The sequence below is a fragment of the Trichoplusia ni genome, unplaced genomic scaffold (genome assembly GCF_003590095.1).
Source record: "Trichoplusia ni isolate ovarian cell line Hi5 unplaced genomic scaffold, tn1 tig00004125, whole genome shotgun sequence".
NCBI classification, from domain to species: domain Eukaryota; kingdom Metazoa; phylum Arthropoda; class Insecta; order Lepidoptera; family Noctuidae; genus Trichoplusia; species Trichoplusia ni.
In genome coordinates this window covers 1-20,214 of record NW_020800517.1, presented here as the reverse complement: position 1 = coordinate 20,214, position 20,214 = coordinate 1, and positions in this window count along the sequence as shown.

The window sequence follows — 20,214 nt, the reverse complement described above, 5'->3', positions numbered from 1 at the left end:
GTATCCGCGTCGACGCCTCGGCGCGTTTATGCTGACGCCGCTGCTCCAAATCCGAGCTGCGTGACCTTACCCCGCGCGCCCGCGACGGCGCCCGCGCGTGTTCCTGCACGAGCCGCGCCTGCTCCGTGCCCCGCCCTGCTGCCCGCTGCACTGAGTGTGCTGCTGCCGAGACGGGATGAAGACGGTTTTGAGCTGGTGCAGAGGAAAAAGCGTCGTCCCAAACCTACAAAGAACCGCTGCGGCAAGGCTCCAACAAAGCCCGAACAACTAGTGCGTGCCGCGCAGCCGAACACGCCGGTATACATCTCTCTCTCTGTGAAGCGAGAGAGTATCGCCAGAAGTTGAAATACACGCTGAGGGTGCAGGAGCTGGACTCGAACCGCAACGTCAACTTTAAGGCGTTTGTGGTGCGAGTACCGAATTGCTTCCTGCATCTCGTCTTAAATGAAGACTTCTGGCCTCAGAACGTGGTGTTCCGTCGCTTCCGCGGACAAGTTCCACCAGAACGCACTAAGACGTAGTATAAGGAAGCTTACTAACTTAATTTTAAGCTATATATGTCGGCGCGAGCCGGCAAAACAAAAACATGCGCCCAGTAACAGCTCACCGATCGCAAAAAACGTGTGACGCATTCTCCCTTCCACTAGAACGCCGCGCATAAAAGCCGGCGCCCCGCTCTCCACAGTTCAGATGCGAGCGAGCCGCCGTACTAGACGGAACGCTCCTGCGTACTACAAACGCTCTGAATTGCCAAATTTTGGTTAAATTTAATTAATTAAGTATTATATTAAAATCATTTATTGTTTGCCGTTTCTTTTTATTAAATTATTTTTATTTAAAATTAAAAATATTTTTTTAAAATAAATCTGATATTTAAAATCAATTATTTTGTATTAGAAATTAATTTATTCTGTCGTTTGTGATTATTATTTATTAATTAGCAGTTTACTCATGAAATTAATATTTATTTTTATTACGAATTTTAATTTAATATAATTCTAGAAATAAAAGTGATTTTGTTTGATATTAATAAATTATTACAATTACAGCTTATATTTAATCATGGTGCCACCTCCAAATCCTGAACAAACTCCTAGCGATCTTACATCAGAAGTTGGGACACCACGTGATGAGCACCGCCGAGATGACGTCATCCAGATTATGGCTAATGCATTCAAGAGCACGATGAATGAAATGATGGCTCAATTATCCCACGATCATCGCACAACCCTGGCTGAAATGATGACTATCATGAAGTCGGAAGAAAACAAGCGTGTTCGTATCTCTGACGTTTATTTTCCAGCATATGATCCCGATACCGGGAGTGATGTCCGTGACTGGGTTGATCTTATTTCACGAACGCAAACAGAATACGGACTCCAAGATCATGAAGTACGGCTAAAAGCAGCGAGTGTGCTAAAAGGTCGGGCTAAAACATGGGCTGATAGTAGCCTTCTCCGAACAACAACTTGGACAGAGATGCGCGACGACATGTTGCAGACTTTCGAGCCTGAATCAAGATACTTTGCGGACATATTACGATACAGGAGTTATACACTTAATGATGCAGAAACATTCAAGACTATATTTCAAATATTTGGAGAATGTTCAAAAGATTGTCAAGCCTAATCCAACGGAGCAAGATGCTGTGGAATTTGTTATTGGAAGTATTGATGATGAACGAATTCGCACGGAACTTCTAAACAGCAAGTCAAATTCTGTTCCTGAATTGATTGCCATCGCTAAGACCTTTCGGAAGCGAAAGAATACAGCATCAAAAGAAACCGAGAACCCAAAACGACCCCGTTTTGACTCGAATCGGGAGAGACCCAACCTTACCTGTTACGTCTGTGGTAAAACTGGACATTTTGCTCGATATTGTCAGCAGAACGCGATGCGACGTGGAACATCCTCGACTACAATAACTTCGTCGCCTTCTTTAGCAAAGGATACACTTGCACCATCTACAAAGGAATGCTCTTACTGTAAAGGTATTCGACACACCGCTGAAACATGTTTCAAGAGGATTGCTGATGAACAGCGAAGTAAAAATATTAACCTATGCCAGAGTAATGTAACGGAATCGTTCAACACTATCATTATTGGAATTGAAGCAATCTCCTTGGAAGGTATCTTTGATAGTGGAGCAGATTGTTCTTTAATTCAAGAATCTGTAGCATCGCGAATTCCAGGACAAAGAAAGAATATTTCTAAATGTTTGAAAGGAATTGGCCCAGTACCAGTTTACTCTCACACCCAAATAAGAACGAACTGCAAAGTAAATGAGATCTCAATTGAAATGGAGTTTTGTGTGGTTTTAGATCATCAATTACCTGTTAAAATTTTGATTGGCAAGATCTCTTGACAATCCCTGGAATAACTGTGAACATGTCAATAAAAGGCACCTTTGTGACTCGTACATTGGAATCACCTACTATTCTTCAAATCAAAGAAATAAACACAGCTGAAGTTGACATTAGCACGGATCTGAATATTGAAAACCACGATGCTTTGATGCAAATACTCAATAAATACCAGCATGCTTTCGTTGAAGGCACTTCTTCGAACAGAGTTACAACAGGAGAGCTCAACATTCGACTGAAAAATCCAAATAAAGTTGTGGAGCGCCGACCTTATAGGATGGCTCCAGTTGAAAGAGAGAAAGTGAAACAAATCATTCAGGAACTTTTGGATAATGGAATTATACGCGAGAGCAACTCTCCATTTGCAAGTCCGATAATTCTAGTAAAAAAGAAAAATGGTCAAGATCGCCTTTGCGTCGACTACCGTGAGTTGAATGCAAATACAATTCGAGATCATTATCCTTTGCCGCTCATAGCGGATCAACTTGATCAACTTGCTGATGCAAAGTACTTTTGCTGCCTTGATATGGCGGCTGGATTTCACCAGATCCCAGTAGCAGAGGATTCAATTGAAAAAACCGCCTTTATTACCCCCGACGGACAGTATGAGTACCTAACAATGCCATTTGGTTTAACAAATGCTCCTTCTGTATACCAGAGATGCATTAACAAGGCGCTAGGATCATTGAGAGGAGAAACAGCTCTGGTTTACATGGACGACGTTCTCGTACCTGGGAGATCATTCGATGAGACATTGCATAAGCTGGACTTGGTACTGAAAGCACTTAGTGACTCTGGTTTTGCAATAAATCTGAAAAAGTGCTCATTTATGAAAAAATCCATACAGTATTTGGGATATGTTATAGCTGATGGACAGGTTAGACCAGATCCTTTGAAGGTGGAAGCATTAGCAAGATCTCCCGTCCCAAAAAATGTCAAGCAAATAAGACAATTTAATGGGTTAGCTGGATACTTTCGACGATTCGTACCCAACTTTTCATCAGAAATGGCGCCACTTTACGAATTAACTAAGACTGGATCAAAATGGGAGTGGACTGATCGCCACGAAGCAGCAAGAATGAAGATAATTAACTATCTTACGCGTGCGCCACTTCTCACCATCTTTCAAGAAGGCTTGCCAATAGAACTGCATACAGATGCAAGTTCATTAGGATTCGGAGGAATCTTGATTCAAATTAAAGAAGGTCGACCACAGGTTATTGCTTACTTTAGCCAAAGAACAACAAAAGCTGAATCTCATTATCACTCATATGAGTTAGAAACATTGGCGGTAGTTAGATCAGTAAAACATTTTCGCCATTTTCTATATGGTAGAAAATTCACAATAATCACGGACTGCAACGCTTTAAAAGCATCACGCTACAAACAGGAACTCTTACCCCGTGTCCATCGTTGGTGGGCATTCCTTCAGAACTTTGAATTTGAGGTAGAATATCGCAAAGGCGAAAAGCTGAAACATGCAGATTTCTTCAGTAGAAATCCCGTGACCGAAAACATTCTTAATCTTACATCCGATAAAGATTGGTTAATAATGGAACAGCATCGAGATCCTACCTTAAGCAAGATAATCCAAACTATAAAACGAGGTGACAACAATGAAACGGATTACCTAATCAAAGACGAAGTTTTATGTCAAAGGGTCAAACTGGAAAATGGAAATACCAAAATCCTAAAAATAGTTCCTCAATCCTACCAGTGGAGTATAATTAATCATTATCATGAAGCCCTTAAGCATTTTGGCTGGGAAAAAACGCTCCAAAAGCTCAAAGAACACTTCTGGTTCGAAAAAATGAGTACCAAAGTACGCAATTTTGTAGATAATTGTGTGGTATGTAAAACCATGAAGGGAAGCTCTGGTGCAACACAAGTAGAACTGCATCCAATTGAAAAGGTAGCTGAACCATTTCACACACTTCACATAGACATCACAGGAAAACTAAGTGGGCCATCATCCGAAAAAGAATATGTTTTTGTAGCGATTGACGCGTTCTCCAAATTTGTTATCTTAAAGTATGCTACAAAGAAAAACCAGGAGTCGGCTCTGGAACACCTCAAAGATATAATATTTCTCTTTGGAGCACCAAAAAGGATAATTGTTGATGGTGACGGTGCTTTTATATCTCAATATGAGAAGTATTGCAAACAATATGGCATTGAACTGCATCACACCGCTGCCTACACAAGCCGAGCTAACGGTCAAGCTGAAAGAGTAATGCGTGTTATCAAAGATGGTCTCACAGTTATCAGCCACATTGAAAAAGGCCACTGGGAATTCGCTCTAGGAACCCTACAACTGGCTATTAATTGTACCATATCAAAAGCAACCGGGAAAACGCCAATCGAACTTCTGACCGGGAAAAATGGTTGCGTACCGCCAGAACTCATTTCAATAATTGACGAAGAAAATGAGAGAGTTGAGCCTGAATCTCTAAGGAAAAGTGTTTATACAAGGCTGGCCGAGCATTCAGATAAGTCAAAAGCCAGATTCGACAACACTAAAGCCAAAGTAAAGAGATACGAAAAAGGACAATACGTTTTGGTTAAAGAATCCGTTAGGTTGGGAACCAAGTTAAGCCAAAAATTTGGAGGTCCCTACGAGGTAAAAAAGGTCCTGCCTAACGATCGATATGAAGTTAAGAAAATAACAGGACGCGGGCGACCTAGAAAAGTTGCTCATGAGAACTTACGAGCTGCTCCAGATTTTGGAAAACAAAACGAAACTGCCGTGTCGGCGGAGGAAGGTTCAATAGAAGTGGAGAACAACGAAATGAATAATTCTTTGGTGAGAGATTTTTACAATTTTAAAATATTGAGTCTAATCTATTACACCAGCGTCGAGGCTCGTGTTTATTTTAAAAGTTGAAGTTTATTGTAATACCAACGTCGAGGTTTGGCTATTACAGTATAAAAGCGTTGAGGCCTATGAGTAACACCAACGTCGAGGCTTGGTTGTTATCATGTTTCTAAGGCGTCGAGGCCGAGTTAAAAACACGATAATCGATGGCTGGTTGTACAGTAGTTAAGATAACACTATTTTCTTACTGTTGTTTAACAATAAATTCCGCTGTGGTTACTTTTAATGTTACAGAATTAATTGACGCAGAGACGCGTCATATGCAGAATGGCCGTGTCGGCGCGAGCCGGCAAAACAAAAACATGCGCCCAGTAACAGCTCACCGATCGCAAAAAACGTGTGACGCATTCTCCCTTCCACTAGAACGCCGCGCATAAAAGCCGGCGCCCCGCTCTCCACAGTTCAGATGCGAGCGAGCCGCCGTACTAGACGGAACGCTCCTGCGTACTACAAACGCTCTGAATTGCCAAATTTTGGTTAAATTTAATTAATTAAGTATTATATTAAAATCATTTATTGTTTGCCGTTTCTTTTTATTAAATTATTTTTATTTAAAATTAAAAATATTTTTTTAAAATAAATCTGATATTTAAAATCAATTATTTTGTATTAGAAATTAATTTATTCTGTCGTTTGTGATTATTATTTATTAACTAGCTTGTGCCCGCGACTTCGTCCGCGTGGAATAGTGACTTCCGGCAGAAAAGTATAGATAGCTGTGTCCGCGACTCCGTCAGCGTGTAACTCCTTGTGTATTAAGTTAATGTATTGGTAATATTTATTATTATTATTTATATTGGTAATATTGTTTAGATCACGTTCACATAAGGCTTAACCCTTTATAAGACACAGAACTTAAAAATATTTATAGCTTTTAAACTTTATAATAATGTGTTAAGGTTCAAATTCTGGTGGCAATATAAGTACCACTGCCTTATAAAGGTAAGGTAAAGGTACCTATAAAACGAAAATACTTTAGTGCAAAGCTTCCGGGTAAACTATATTGAAAGTTGACCCGTCCGGCACGTGAACATAAAGACTTTTAGAACTGCTAACACGGGAAAGAGCAACATACAACTGACCATGTGAGAAACAACTGACACTGAGATCTACTCCAGCAACACGAAAAGTCTGCCCTTGAGCCTTGTTAATTGTCATTGCATAACACACCGATACTGGGAATTGCGTCCTTTTAAATTGGAATGGAAAATTATTTGGTATTAAGGGTATTCTGGGAATAAAGACGGTTTCTCCTGCACCGCAACCTGTTAAAATTTGAGCCTCGATTATATTTTGTTGCAACTGGGTTACTTTTAGTCGAGTTCCATTGCAAAGTTGTGGTGGTTTTAAATTTCGGAGCATAATAATCGGTATCCCAATTTTTAAACAAATTTCATGAGAGGGAAGTCCGGGCATATTTAAAGAATTTACATAATTCAGGCGTCAGTATAAGTTTTCCTTGGTGTAGTTGTGGATAGGTACCTTCACCAATCTTTAATAATGTGTCAGAAAATTGACTATCATCCGGGTTATCTCCAGTTCTCACTCGCATATTTATAGTCAAATGCACCGATTGTATATCTCGCCATAAATAAGAGCTTTTCAGGCAAGCCCTAACCTCATCAGCTCGGGTTCCCCGTGGTATTACCGGTAAGGTTTGTCGGAAATCACCACAAAATAAAACCGTGATACCGCCCATTGGTCGATCATTTTGTCTTATATCCCTTAAAGTTCTGTCTACCGCTTCTACTCCTTTTCGATGGGCCATCGTACATTCATCCCATATGATTAAACTACACTCGCGTAATACCTTAGCTTTGTCGCTATTTCTTGAAATACTACAGGTTGGATTTTCCGTGCGATCTAAATCAATTGGTATTTTAAACATACTGTGAGCAGTTTTACCTCCTGGTAGCAATGTTGCAGCTATCCCTGATGAAGCTACGGCAAGCGCAATTTTACGCTGATTTCGAACATAAGCCAATATTAATTTAGTCAAAAAGGTTTTTCCAGTTCCTCCAGGTGCATCTAAAAACCATATTGTTCCCAAATTATTTTGAACACTATTGCACACGCGGTCATAAACTGAACGTTGTTCTGCAGTCATCATTGGGACACCGTTTTCTAATGTTGTCAGCAGTTCCGTTAAATTGTAACCAATCTCTGCGGAATATTCCCTATTAGTTACCTCTCCGACTGAGGTTGGTGTTGGCAAACCATATTCACAGAGTGATTTACCGCCTACTGCTGTTAAGTCATCCTGAAGAGCTAATAAGCACTGATTTATGGCAAGATCACGGAAATTATCATTAGTTGTGCCTTCATCATTGTTAGGTATATTTCTAAGAAAGTCTTCTGAAAATTTTTCTTTATATTTTTCCCATAATGTTACAGCATCTGACAAATTACAAAATGTGAGTAATGTTACAAATAAATGGCGTAACCGTCGTGGATTATCACTAACACAGGATTCTGCTAAAGCGTCATCCCAATGCTGATCATTTTTCAAGCAAATGACGCGCTTGGCAAGCTGCTTGATAAGTGGGATAAACAACATCGTCTACTTTTCTCAAATCTATAAATGAGGTTGGTCCTCGCACGGTATGTAATAATAATCGCAAATAGAAACACTCAGCGTTGTTAGGATGAATGGTGTACACTCTACCAAGAACATGTTCTTTAAAAATACCTGACTCGCCATCTACAGGCCTGCCACGGCGTCTTCGATTAAAGACACCCCGTTGCTTATCGTAGGTATAATACGATGGAACTTCCTCATACAAAAGAGATTTTGCAAAATCATCAGTTTGGCAAAGTCGAAAGAATGCTAATAAACTTGTTTGTCTAGGGTTCTCTAACCGTTCTGTGACATTTTCGGCGCTGAAATATATACGTTGGCCGCCTTCAAGATGAACATCCAGATGAGTCACAGGTGGATATCTTTCGTGAATGTTGAAACTTAAGATCCGCCACACAGCTTCTGAAGAACTTATATATCTGCCTGACTGAAATCTTGTAACTTCATCATGTTCATTTCTCAAAGCAAATGTAGCTTGGTCACTGCCCTTATTAATATACTTACAAATATATTTTATTGACTCTACACTATTACACATTTCAACATTTATGTGAGCTTGAAATGCTCTGGACAACACAGGAGAATACGGAACGACCCACCTATTATCTAAAGTAACTTGTTGTCCAGACACTCGCTTTTCAACAGTAAAACCATCATTATCTCTTGAACGGCGACGATATAATGGGTATCCATCATGTCCTGTTACAGTGCCATCCACTAAGGCTTTTGGATATCTTTTAGTGCAACGACCGTCTTGCATGCAAGGAGAATTCCCGTTAAACGAACCACATGGACCATGTATCATATGAGTTTTAACAATGTCGTATAACACGGGATCTGCAATCGGACTTGGAATTTCAGCACTGATTAAACTGTCTACATCATTAGGTCGAACCTTATCTTTTAACCAAAGCAGGATATGTGCGTGAGGTAAGCCGCGTTTTTGCCATTCAATACTATACATATAACACAATACTTCTCCAAAAATTTTATCTTTGGTAAGTAGATCTATCATTGATTTTAATTTTAAATGAAAAACTCTTGCTATGATATCATGGCGGTCATGCGATGCTTGACCCTCAAGAAGCTCCCGAGTAATTTCATCCCACTTAGGATTGGTAGTTACAGTAATAAATAAGTCGGGACGTCCATATTTTCTTACGTAACAAAAAGCATCTTGAGTACGTTCGTGCATGTATCGTGGACCACCAGTAAAAGAAGAGGGCAAAATAACTAAACGACCCATATTCACCGTATCGTTATCTTGCTGCATGGCGTCGCGAAGGTGCACGTATTCTTCAACGCGCAGCTGCCTTTGATTAGATCGTATATAAACTAATCTTTCGGTTTCAATTTTTGCGTACATGTCAACAATAAACTGATTGAAGAAGCCACGAAAACGTTGAAAGTATACAAACCTATTCCGTCTTACTTGCAAGTGGTAACAGTAAAATTGAAGGCATGAAATCTTTTTATTATAATTAGGTGCGCCTGTACGCGGATCAGTTTGGTATAAAGCAAAATTATAACCATCTTCCCCTCGACAGTATATCAAAGGATATTGCAAACTGTCGTAAGCCCTGTGGGTTTCATAAATACGTTGCAAACGATTATCTCTGGAACGGATAACGATATCACGCCTATCACATTCCTGGTCGACCAATACCACAGCAACTTCATTCGTGGATGGAGCATTATAACGCCCAGGGTGTTCCTGAGTTGGACGCCTATCGGCATTTATAACAATTTTATAATTGTTATCATCATCTCGAGGAAGAGCTTCTAATGCCGATTTAAAACTGCACACATACGAATTAACCTGATGCAACATGTTCTGAAGTTGTGATATGAGTTCAGTATTTAAATTCGGGAAATATTGATTTCTTATATTCGACTGTTCGTTGTAGTCGGATACAAAATATATTCGAAGAAACTTAGGTTGGTTTTCAGGCAAAAGGGACCCTATCAAATGGTAAACCTGACCTTGTATCTTAAAAGTAGGCATGAAATGACCTTCTGAGATTTGTTGAGCGCCAAAGGATGTCATTTGAAATGCACTATTATAAGTGCGAATATTATCTAAAAACTGTTTAGATTGTATATGTTCCCCTAAAAGTAGTGATTTCAAAGGTTCCGGTGGGTCTTCGAGTGAAGGCAAATTTATTTTACCTGTAGAACAACAGAAACCAGCTGACTCCTTACTCCACTTTGAAGCATTACAAAAACGACATACCACGTTCATATCGCCTATTACAGAAGATGATCCATAATCAATTGTGAGGTTATAAGCAAACCCACTTTTATATTTGTCGGACCAAGCCACCGAATTTCTAGATTGATCTTCTATGTGTACATCTAAGTTATTAAGGCTATGTCGAAATCTGTCTGCAGTAAGACGGGCCTCTCGCTGTTCGTCCGTTTCAAGAGACCGAATATTTTCGATTCTTAATCTTTCATTAGACAAACTTACTGATCGTTCTTGTCTCAAAGAATTATAATATTCGCGTACCGACTCTAGTCGTTGTTCATGCTCATGTGCGTCTTCGAGAGATCGAATAACATTATGGTGCACCCTATCATTTGTCAAACGGTCTTCATATTGAGTTAAAGTTTCAGATTCTCGAGATAAAATATGACGTTCGCGGTCAGCTGTGAGACGCAATTCCCTCTCAGTGTAGGTTTCTGACTCGCGAGACAATATATGACGTTCGCGGTCAGCTGTGAGACGCAATTCTTTCTCAGTGTAGGTTTCTGACTCGCGAGACAATATATGACGTTCGCGGTCAGCTGTGAGACGCAATTCCCTCTCAGTGTAGGTTTCTGACTCGCGAGACAATATATGACGTTCGCGGTCAGCTGTGAGACGCAATTCCCTCTCAGTGTAGGTTTCTGACTCGCGAGACAATATATGACGTTCGCGGTCAGCTGTGAGACGCAATTCTCTGTCAGTGAAGGTTTCTGACTCGCGAGACAATATATGACGTTCGCGGTCAGCTGTGAGACGCAATTCCCTCTCAGTGTAGGTTTCTGACTCGCGAGACAATGTATGCCGTTCGCGGTCAGCAGTGAGACGCAATTCTCGTTGTGACGCAGTTTCAGCATCTCGGGATAACACATGTTGTTCTCGGTCAATGGTAAGCCTCAGCTCTCGTTGAGAAGAGCTTTGAGACGCCCGTGATGTAGCTCGTCTCGCTCTGTCAGCTGCTAATCGCATCTCTCTCTCTGGAGAGCTTTCATTGGCTCGAGAGGTTGAGGCACTAACTCTCATAGAGTTTAACCGATGTGCTCTTTCCTCTGCCGATTCTTGAGAACGCGCATTTCTCATCCTTTTAGCATCTCTCGAATTTCGAGATAAAGATGGTCGTTTTTTAGGTGGCATTGTGTATTTTTAATCGACGGTAACTGAAGCTACCTTACACTTACAATTATATATAGTTATTATGTAATAATTACGAAAATAAACTATTAATATAATAAAACACTACCAATTACGAAAATAAACTATTAATACAATTAAACACTACCAAAATAACTAATATAATAATAACGAAAATAAACTATTAATATAATTAAACACTACCAATTACGAAAATAAACTATTAATTTAATTAAACACTACCAATTACGAAAATAAACTATTAATTTAATTAAACACTACCAAATTACGAAAATAAACTATTAATACAATTAAACACTACCAAAATAAATAATATAAAAATTACGAAAATAAACTATTAATATAATTAAACACTACCAATTACGAAAATAAACTATTAATACAATTAAACACTACCAAAATAACTAATAGGTGTACCTACTACTAATACTATTAATCTAATACCTATTATATAAACTAACAACAAAACAATTCTAAAAATAAACTATTCAAAGACTAAAAGTCGTGCTGATAAGCACGGTTTGCAAATAACAATTATTGATCGTCAATAAGGTCGAACAGTCTGAACGTCTATTCGCATCAACAGCCAAATATTGTATGACGCTCGAGCGCGGACCCCCCGCCTTTTTATACCTCCCGCCACGACGCGCGTCGAGCGCGGCAACCGATACACAAAAATAATCCTTATAGCATGACTCTGTATTCACGCGCGATTTCTTATTATTTCATGTATAACTTTGGTGTTTCTACACCGATTTACATGATTCTTTTTTTATTGAATAGGTAATAATGTTAACTTTTTTAATTGGGGATGAGTGATAGTGTTGTAAACGTTAGAGTAGACAAATACAATCAGAAATCTCCGAATTGCTAAGCTATCGGGAGTTTCACGTGTTATTGTGAGTCAACCATAAAAGTTAGACATATGCTGTCGAGGAATATTTTTTATATAATTTTAGGGAGAATATTTCCGTCATACATGATTTCTATGTAGCTTTAACCTATAAGCCTGCACACGTGACGGAAGCTTAAAAAATGGAGTAACTTACCCCGTTTTCCCAATATTTCCCTTCACTGCTCTGCTCCTATTGGTCGTAGCGTAATGAAAAGTATACTATAACCTGCCCAAGAGTATGAAGAATAATTGTGCCAAATTTCGTTAAAATCCGTCGAGTAGTTTTTGTTTCTATAACGAATATACAGACAGACAGACAGACAGACAGACAGACAGACAAAAATTTTACTGATTGCATTTTTGGCATCAGTAGCGATCCCTAACCACCCCTTGATAGTTATTTTTTAAATATATTTTATGTACAGAATTGACCTCTCTACAGATTTATTATAAGTATAGATAGATAGATTAGCAGTTTACTCATGAAATTAATATTTATTTTTATTACGAATTTTAATTTAATATAATATAATTCTAGAAATAAAAGTGATTTTGTTTGATATTAATAAATTATTACAATTACAGCTTATATTTAATCATGGTGCCACCTCCAAATCCTGAACAAACTCCTAGCGATCTTACATATATACTAACAACTATTGTGTAAATATCTATGTTAGTCTGTAAGGTATATGTCTATGGGCCTTAGTAGCCTGATAATAAAATGATTTATTATTATTATTATTAATATTATTATAACGCCTAGGATGTTCCTGAGTTGGACGCCTATCGGCATTTATAACAATTTTATAATTGCTATCATCATATCGAGGAGCTTCTAGTGCCGATTTAAAACTGAATACATATGAATTAACCTGATGCAACATGTCTTGAAGTTGTGAAATTAGTTCAGTATTTAAATTCGGGAAATATTGATTTCTTATATTCGACTGTTCGTTGTAGTCGGATACGAAATATATTCGAAGAAACTTAGGTTGGTCTTCAGGCAAAAGGGATCCTATCAAATGGTAAACATGACCTTGTACCTTAAAAGTAGGCATGAAAGGACCTTTTGAGATTTGTTGAGCACCAAAGGATGTCATTTGAAACGCACTATTATAAGTGCGAATATTGTCTAAGAACTGTTTAGATTGCTCATGTTCCCCTAAAAGTAGTGATTTCAATGGTTCCGGCGGGTCTGCGAAAGAAGGCAAATTTATTTTGCCTCCAGAACAACAGAAACCAGCCGACTCCTTACTCCACTTTGAAGCATTACAAAAACACATACTATTGCCCATTAAAGAAGATGATCTGTAATCAATTGCGAGGTTATAAGCAAACCCACTTTTATATTTGTCGGATCACGCCACCGAAATTCTAGATTGATCATCTAAGTTATTAAGACTATGTCGAAATCTGTCTGAGGCAAGACGGGCCTCTCGCTGTTCGTCCGTTTCAAGAGACCGAATATTTTCGATTCTTAATCTTTCATTAGACAAACTTATTAATCGATCTTGTCTCAAAGAATTGTAATGTTCACGTACCGACTCTATTCGTTGTACATGCTCATGTTCATCTTCAAGAGATCGAATAATATTATGGTGCACCCTATCATTTGTCAATTCCCGAGATAAAATATGATGTTCGCAATCAGCTGTAAGCCGTAGTTCCCTTTCAGTGAAGGTTTCTGACTCACGAGACAATGTATGACGTTCTCGGTCAGCTGTGAGCCGTAGTTCTCGTTGTGAAGCAGTTTCAGCTTCTCGGGATAACACATGTTGTTCTCGGTCAATAGTAAGCCTAAGTTCTCGTTGAGAAAAGCTTTGAGACGCACGTGATGTAGCTCGTCTTGCTCTGTCAGCTGCTAATCGCATCTCTCTCTCTGGAGAGCTTGCATTGGCTCGAGAAGTTGAGGCACTAACTCTCATAGAGTTTAATCGATGTGCTTTTTCCTCTGCTGATTCTTGAGAACGCGCATTTCTCATCCTCTTAGCATCTCTCGAATTTCGAGATAAAGATGGTCGTTTTTTAGGTGGCATTTTGTATTTTTTATTAACGGTATATTAAATATAGCTGTTGCCCGCGACTTCGTCCCCGTGGGTAGAAGATATGCCCTGTTTTTTTTACACTTTCCATTGTATCTTCGCTCCTATTAGTCGCAGCGTGATGGTTTATAGCCTAAAGCCTTCCTTGATGAATGGTCTATTCAACACAAAAATAATTTTTCAATTTGGACCAGTGGTTCCTGAGATTAGCGCGTTCAAACAAACAAACAAACTCTTCAGCTTTATATATTAGTATAGAAGTATAGATAATGAATGACCTATAATCAATGTTTATGTTTATTCAATAAATATCCTCAAGTTACTGTTTTTTTTTTCCTTTCCAGTTGAACCACCAGTTAATTCATCATCAAGCACTAATATTTATTGTGATAAATGCGAAATTGAGATGCCAGTACACGAATTCAGATACCATAAGAGAACTAATATTCATAAATCTAATTGTTTGATTCAGTCCAAATTTTTGAATGTTGATATTATAGCCTTGATTTAAAAATAGAATTATGACATATCGCTTAAATCCATCTCAAGAAGACGAGTACCTTTTAGTGGAGGCGTTCTTAGACGGAAAGCGAGATGATGTTCTTAAAATTATTGAATTGACATTATTGGAACATGCTTGTATCAAAGTGAACTTCGAGTTGTTTGCTCAGTTTGTGCTACCCGTAACAGGTGAGCAGCAACTGAAGTCATTTAATACAAAATATAAAACCATATACAAAAATACTGACTATGATGATTTATATTCAAATGTAAGAGAGACTTATAAAACGAAATTATCGGAATTCGAGCACTGCAAATCTGGATGGGCATTAATGTCTGTAAGTCATTTAGAACTCAATATTAATAAGTATTCACCCATGCGTGGTGGATCTTATATTGAGTTGCCAGCTAAAATTAAGAATACAAAAGAGTTGTTTGAATATAAAGAATACTGATGATTACTGTTTTTTGTGGAGCATAGCTGCAGCGTTATATCCAGCTAAATGTAACGTCTGTAGACCAAGCTCGTACCCAAATGTAAATTCGATATTTAACACACAGGGAATGTCATTTCCTCCATCACATAAAGATATTCAGTTGTTTGAAAAAAATAATTGTGATATAAGTGTAAATATTTATGGATTGGACAAACACCAGACCGTTGTTGGTCCTTTATATGTTACCAGTAGCAAAAGAATTAAACACGTTAACTTGCTGTATTTAGAACAGAACGGCAACGCACATTACTGTTTAATTAAAGACCCTATGCGTCTAGTCGAGCGACAAGTTTCACATCATAAAGGTCAAATGTACATGTGTGAGACTTGTTTACAATTTTATACTAGTAGAACTACATACGCTTCACACAATTGTTCTAAGATTATAACATTATTACCAGAAAGGAACAGTTTTTTGAAATTCAAACATTATGAGAGACAGGAAAAAAATAACTTTGTTATATATGCTGATTTTGAATGTTTATTATCTGATTTTAAAGAACCAAATACTGATAAAAGTACTATAAGAAATAAATGTCATAAACCATCTTGTTTTGCATATTATATATGTTGTTCGCATGATAGAAGCTTGAATAAATTTGTTTCATACAGAGGAATAGATTGTGTAAAAGTATTCATCAAAAAACTTATTGAGGATGCACAATTCATTCATAAGATTTTAATTACAAAAAGGCCTATGAAACCAATGACTAAAGAACAAATCGAGGATTATCGTAGTGCGACTGTATGTCACATATGCAAGCAATTATTATTTGACGACAAAGTCCGTGACCATGATCATATTACGTCTGAATATAGAGGCGCAGCTCATTCACGTTGTAATATATCATTCAAAATATGTTCATTCATACCTGTTATATTCCATAATTTATCTGGTTATGATGCTCACATATTTATCACAGAATTGACCAAAAACGAAGGTGAAATAAAAGTTTTTCCTAAAACAAAAGAAAAGTATTTGGCCATAACGAAAATTATAAAATCAGATTACGATAGAGTGCCTGTACAAATTAAATTCATAGATTCTTTTCAGTTTCTTAGTTCAAGTATTGATACATTGACTAAAAGTTTAACCGATAAAGATTTTGTGCATTTATCCTCCCATTATTCTCGCAAAGATCAATTGGAATTAATAAAAAGAAAAGGTATTTATCCATATGAATATATAGATTCATGGGAGAAATATAATGAAACCGAACTTCCATCAAAAGATTGTTTTTATAATAGCCTGCTAATGAAAAATATAACAGATCATGAATATGAACACGCACATACTGTTTGGAAATGTTTTAATATTGGTTCCATTGGTGAATACACGGACCTATATTTAAAAAGTGATGTACTTTTGCTATGTGATATATTCGAAAACTTTAGAAACTTATTTTTAAAGAATTATAATCTTGATCCTGCATGTTACTTCACCTAGTCTGAGTTGGGATGCCATGCTTTTTTGCACAGGCGTTGAACTAGAGCTGATAAATGATTTAGAAATTTATCAAATGTTAGAAAAAGGAATAAGTGGTGGGCTAGCACAGTGCACTCATCGGTATGCTGAAGCCAATAACATTTATTTACCTCTATTCGATGATTCCAAACCTTCTTCATATTTAATATACCTTTACTGCAACAATCTTTATGGCTATGCTATGACGAAGAAGTTACCTATATCCGATTTTAAATTTATGGAAAATGATGATATTAACAATTTTAATTTGTTTGATGTTCCTGATGATGCTAGTCACGGTTACATTTTAGAAGTTGATATGATGTATCCAAGTCATTTACATAATTCACACAGTGATTTGCCCTTCGCTCCGGAAAAATTTATACCTATTGGGGGGAAGACACCTAAATTAATTGCTAATTTATAAGTATAATTACATAATACCTTATGTTCATTTGAAGGAATGTCTTAAAAACGGTCTAGTATTAAAAAAAATTCATAGAATACTTCAATTTCGACAAGACAACTTAAAAAAATTAAAATATAGATTTAAATGCTAAATTGCGCCAAGCAGCTTCAACACCATTTGAAAAAGATTTCTTCAAGCTTTTAAATAATTCAATATTTGGTAAGACAATCGAAAATAAACGTAAACAGGTTGATGTAAAATTAGTTACTAGATGGAGTGACCATTGGAATAAAACAAATAAGTGTCTAGAGGCAGAGAAATTGATAGCGAAACCAAATCTAAAAAGTATTTCTATTTTTAACGAAAATTTTATTGCAGTTCAACTGAGTCATGAAAAGCTTATTTTAGATAGAGCGATATATATTGGATTTGCTGTGCTTGAATACTCAAAACAGCATTTGTATAAGTTTCATTACAATTTCATTAGAAATAAGTATGGTGAAAATGCTAAACTATGTTATACCGATACTGATAGCTTGCTGTACTTAATACAAACACCTGATTTTTATAAAGATATGCATGATAATATACATGAATTTGACACTAGCAATTTTGAATTTCATAATCCTTACGGCATACCGAAGGTGAAAGAAAAAGTACCTGGGTTATTTAAGGACGAATTGGGAGGTGATATAATCACGAAATTTATTGGATTAAGAGCAAAACTTTACTCTATTAAAACGCTAAAAACACAAATTAAAAAAGCTAAAGGGGTATCGAAGCCAATCACTAAAAGTTTGAATACATCTCAGTATAAGAAAACATTATTTACCAATGTTGAATTAAAGCGTAAAATGAGCATTATCAAATCCATTAGACATGTATTATATTCACAAGAAGTAAATAAAGTAATTTTGAAAAGAATTGATGACAAAATACAAGTTCAGTCTAATCAAATAAATACATTACCTTGGGGTCATTGCGATGCTGTTTTGTAAAAGCTTTAGGTTTATAATACATCATTTGTAAAGTATCTATATGTAATTATTTCATTATTCGAAAAATAACACTATTTTCATTTATATTCTTAATTGTGTGTTAAGTAATTAAGTACGTTACTTATTTTCTTGTTGTATTTAAATAAAAATATTCCACTTTCGAACCTATTTTTTATTAATTTTACTCATTAAAATAAGTGCCCTATATAATCTATAAGATGGGAATACCATTGTTTTTTCATATAAAACATTCTTGAATTGGTTATATATTTGAGTATAAATGTGAATGTTACATAGCATTTTAATTAATCTGCAAGATGAAGTTGATCAAGCAACCCATATCCCTAAATGTTAATAATATAAAGTTAAATTACTCTACTCACCACATCAGGCATAGTGCATTAATACCTAATACCATTCGCTGTATAATATGTGGTCCATCGAACTGTGGTAAAACGAATGTTATGATTAGTTTACTGCTGCATGAAAATGGACTCAAAGGACTTGGCCGGATTCTGCCCCAGAGTGTACAAGAACCAAAATAAAACCAATAATTATAAAAAAACGAATAAGGAATTTTGAAAATAGTTCAATTTACTGTAGCAGCGGGAGAAAAAAACATACAATAAAAAGATTTTCTTCGTTTGTACTCCACTCAAAAGTACCCTTAATGTTGCCATATAATATTCACAAAGAACAAAGTAGGGAAAGTCCGTCACTATAGACATCGAGCTTAAAATGTAAAATGTTCATAATTAATTATAACTTACATAACACATATTTTTTATTTAAGCTGATTTCTGATTTATTTAAATAAATGAAACCATAAATATTATTAAGTAAATAAAACTAAGTTCGCGTACACAGGAAGATAGTCACTTTTGTGCTGACAACACTGGAGTGATGAATATCGAGTGTCTAATGTCAATGTCAAATCACATTCTCTCATTTATAAACAATAAACTGACATTGCGCCGGTTTGTTTTTTCGTTTATAATAATATTTATATTTTAGTGTCGTAGCCCCACGCGAGTGCTCCACTAACTAGTCGTATAGTGTAATTAAGGAAAATGGACCTTTTACAACCGTGTGTTGACTGTGGTATCACAATCAGAGAACGTATCAGGAGACATGTTTTATCATCATTACCTCCCGATATGACTGTTCTTTTATCGGAGTGGTTAACATTCGAGGTATGTTGTAGCATCATTAAATCCTTTTTATACCTACAGCATTCATATCATTTAAATACCTACCTATAATCTCAAGACTAAAAGGTACTTATTTTACTTTCACAGTTATCATCTCATAGCCATGACTGTGGTGCGTGTTACGACAATTTATCAAGATGTCTTGCAACAAATTCAAGGGAAAGACAACTCGGTCATATCAATATTTGTTATGGCTGTGGTAAATCAGTTACATGTGCCAGAAGACACGAAATTGTGGAGGGAAGCCCTCTCGCCTCACTTGTATCACTGTGGCATCATCATGTAAGTAATACGTTTTTGAATATCTACATGTGAAAATCACATTGAATAATTTAAAACTTATTTGAAGTTCTAATTCAAAATGTAACAGGCAAGTCAATATAGTTACCATAAAGTAACATTTAATCCTAATTTAATGTTAATTATTAATAATGAGGAATATTTTCAATTAGGAATCAGTTAGTACAAGTCTTTAATTGCCTTATGTAGATAACTAATGATTTACTCTGATGCCACATGGGTTTTACAAATCTTGGAACTCTTTGGTGTTTCTATGCTATAATATGGATGTATTATATACCTTCTCCTTCCGCATTAATCACTCTATCTATTGGTAAAAACTGTATGAATATCTGTCTTATTGACACAGAGTGGTATTTTATTTTGTGTTATGTGTCTTGCTTTGATGTTGGCAATAAAATAATAATATTGTTATGTACATAAATTTGAGTTTACAAATATAGAAAGTCAAGCTATTGTTTGTCAAGTGGTATTAGATTAATCTTTTTTTTCAGGTTAGAGCAGCCAACTTTTTATGTCATGGTTGTTACATGAGAGCTAACAGAGAAGTGAGCCGAAGAAATATTACTGATTCCAACCGTTTTGATGCCTTAGAAGATCATCAAACTGATCAAAATATCCAAATACCAATTCCTCCACACTTCCTCCACCATTCTCCACTTCCTCCACACTTCCTCCAC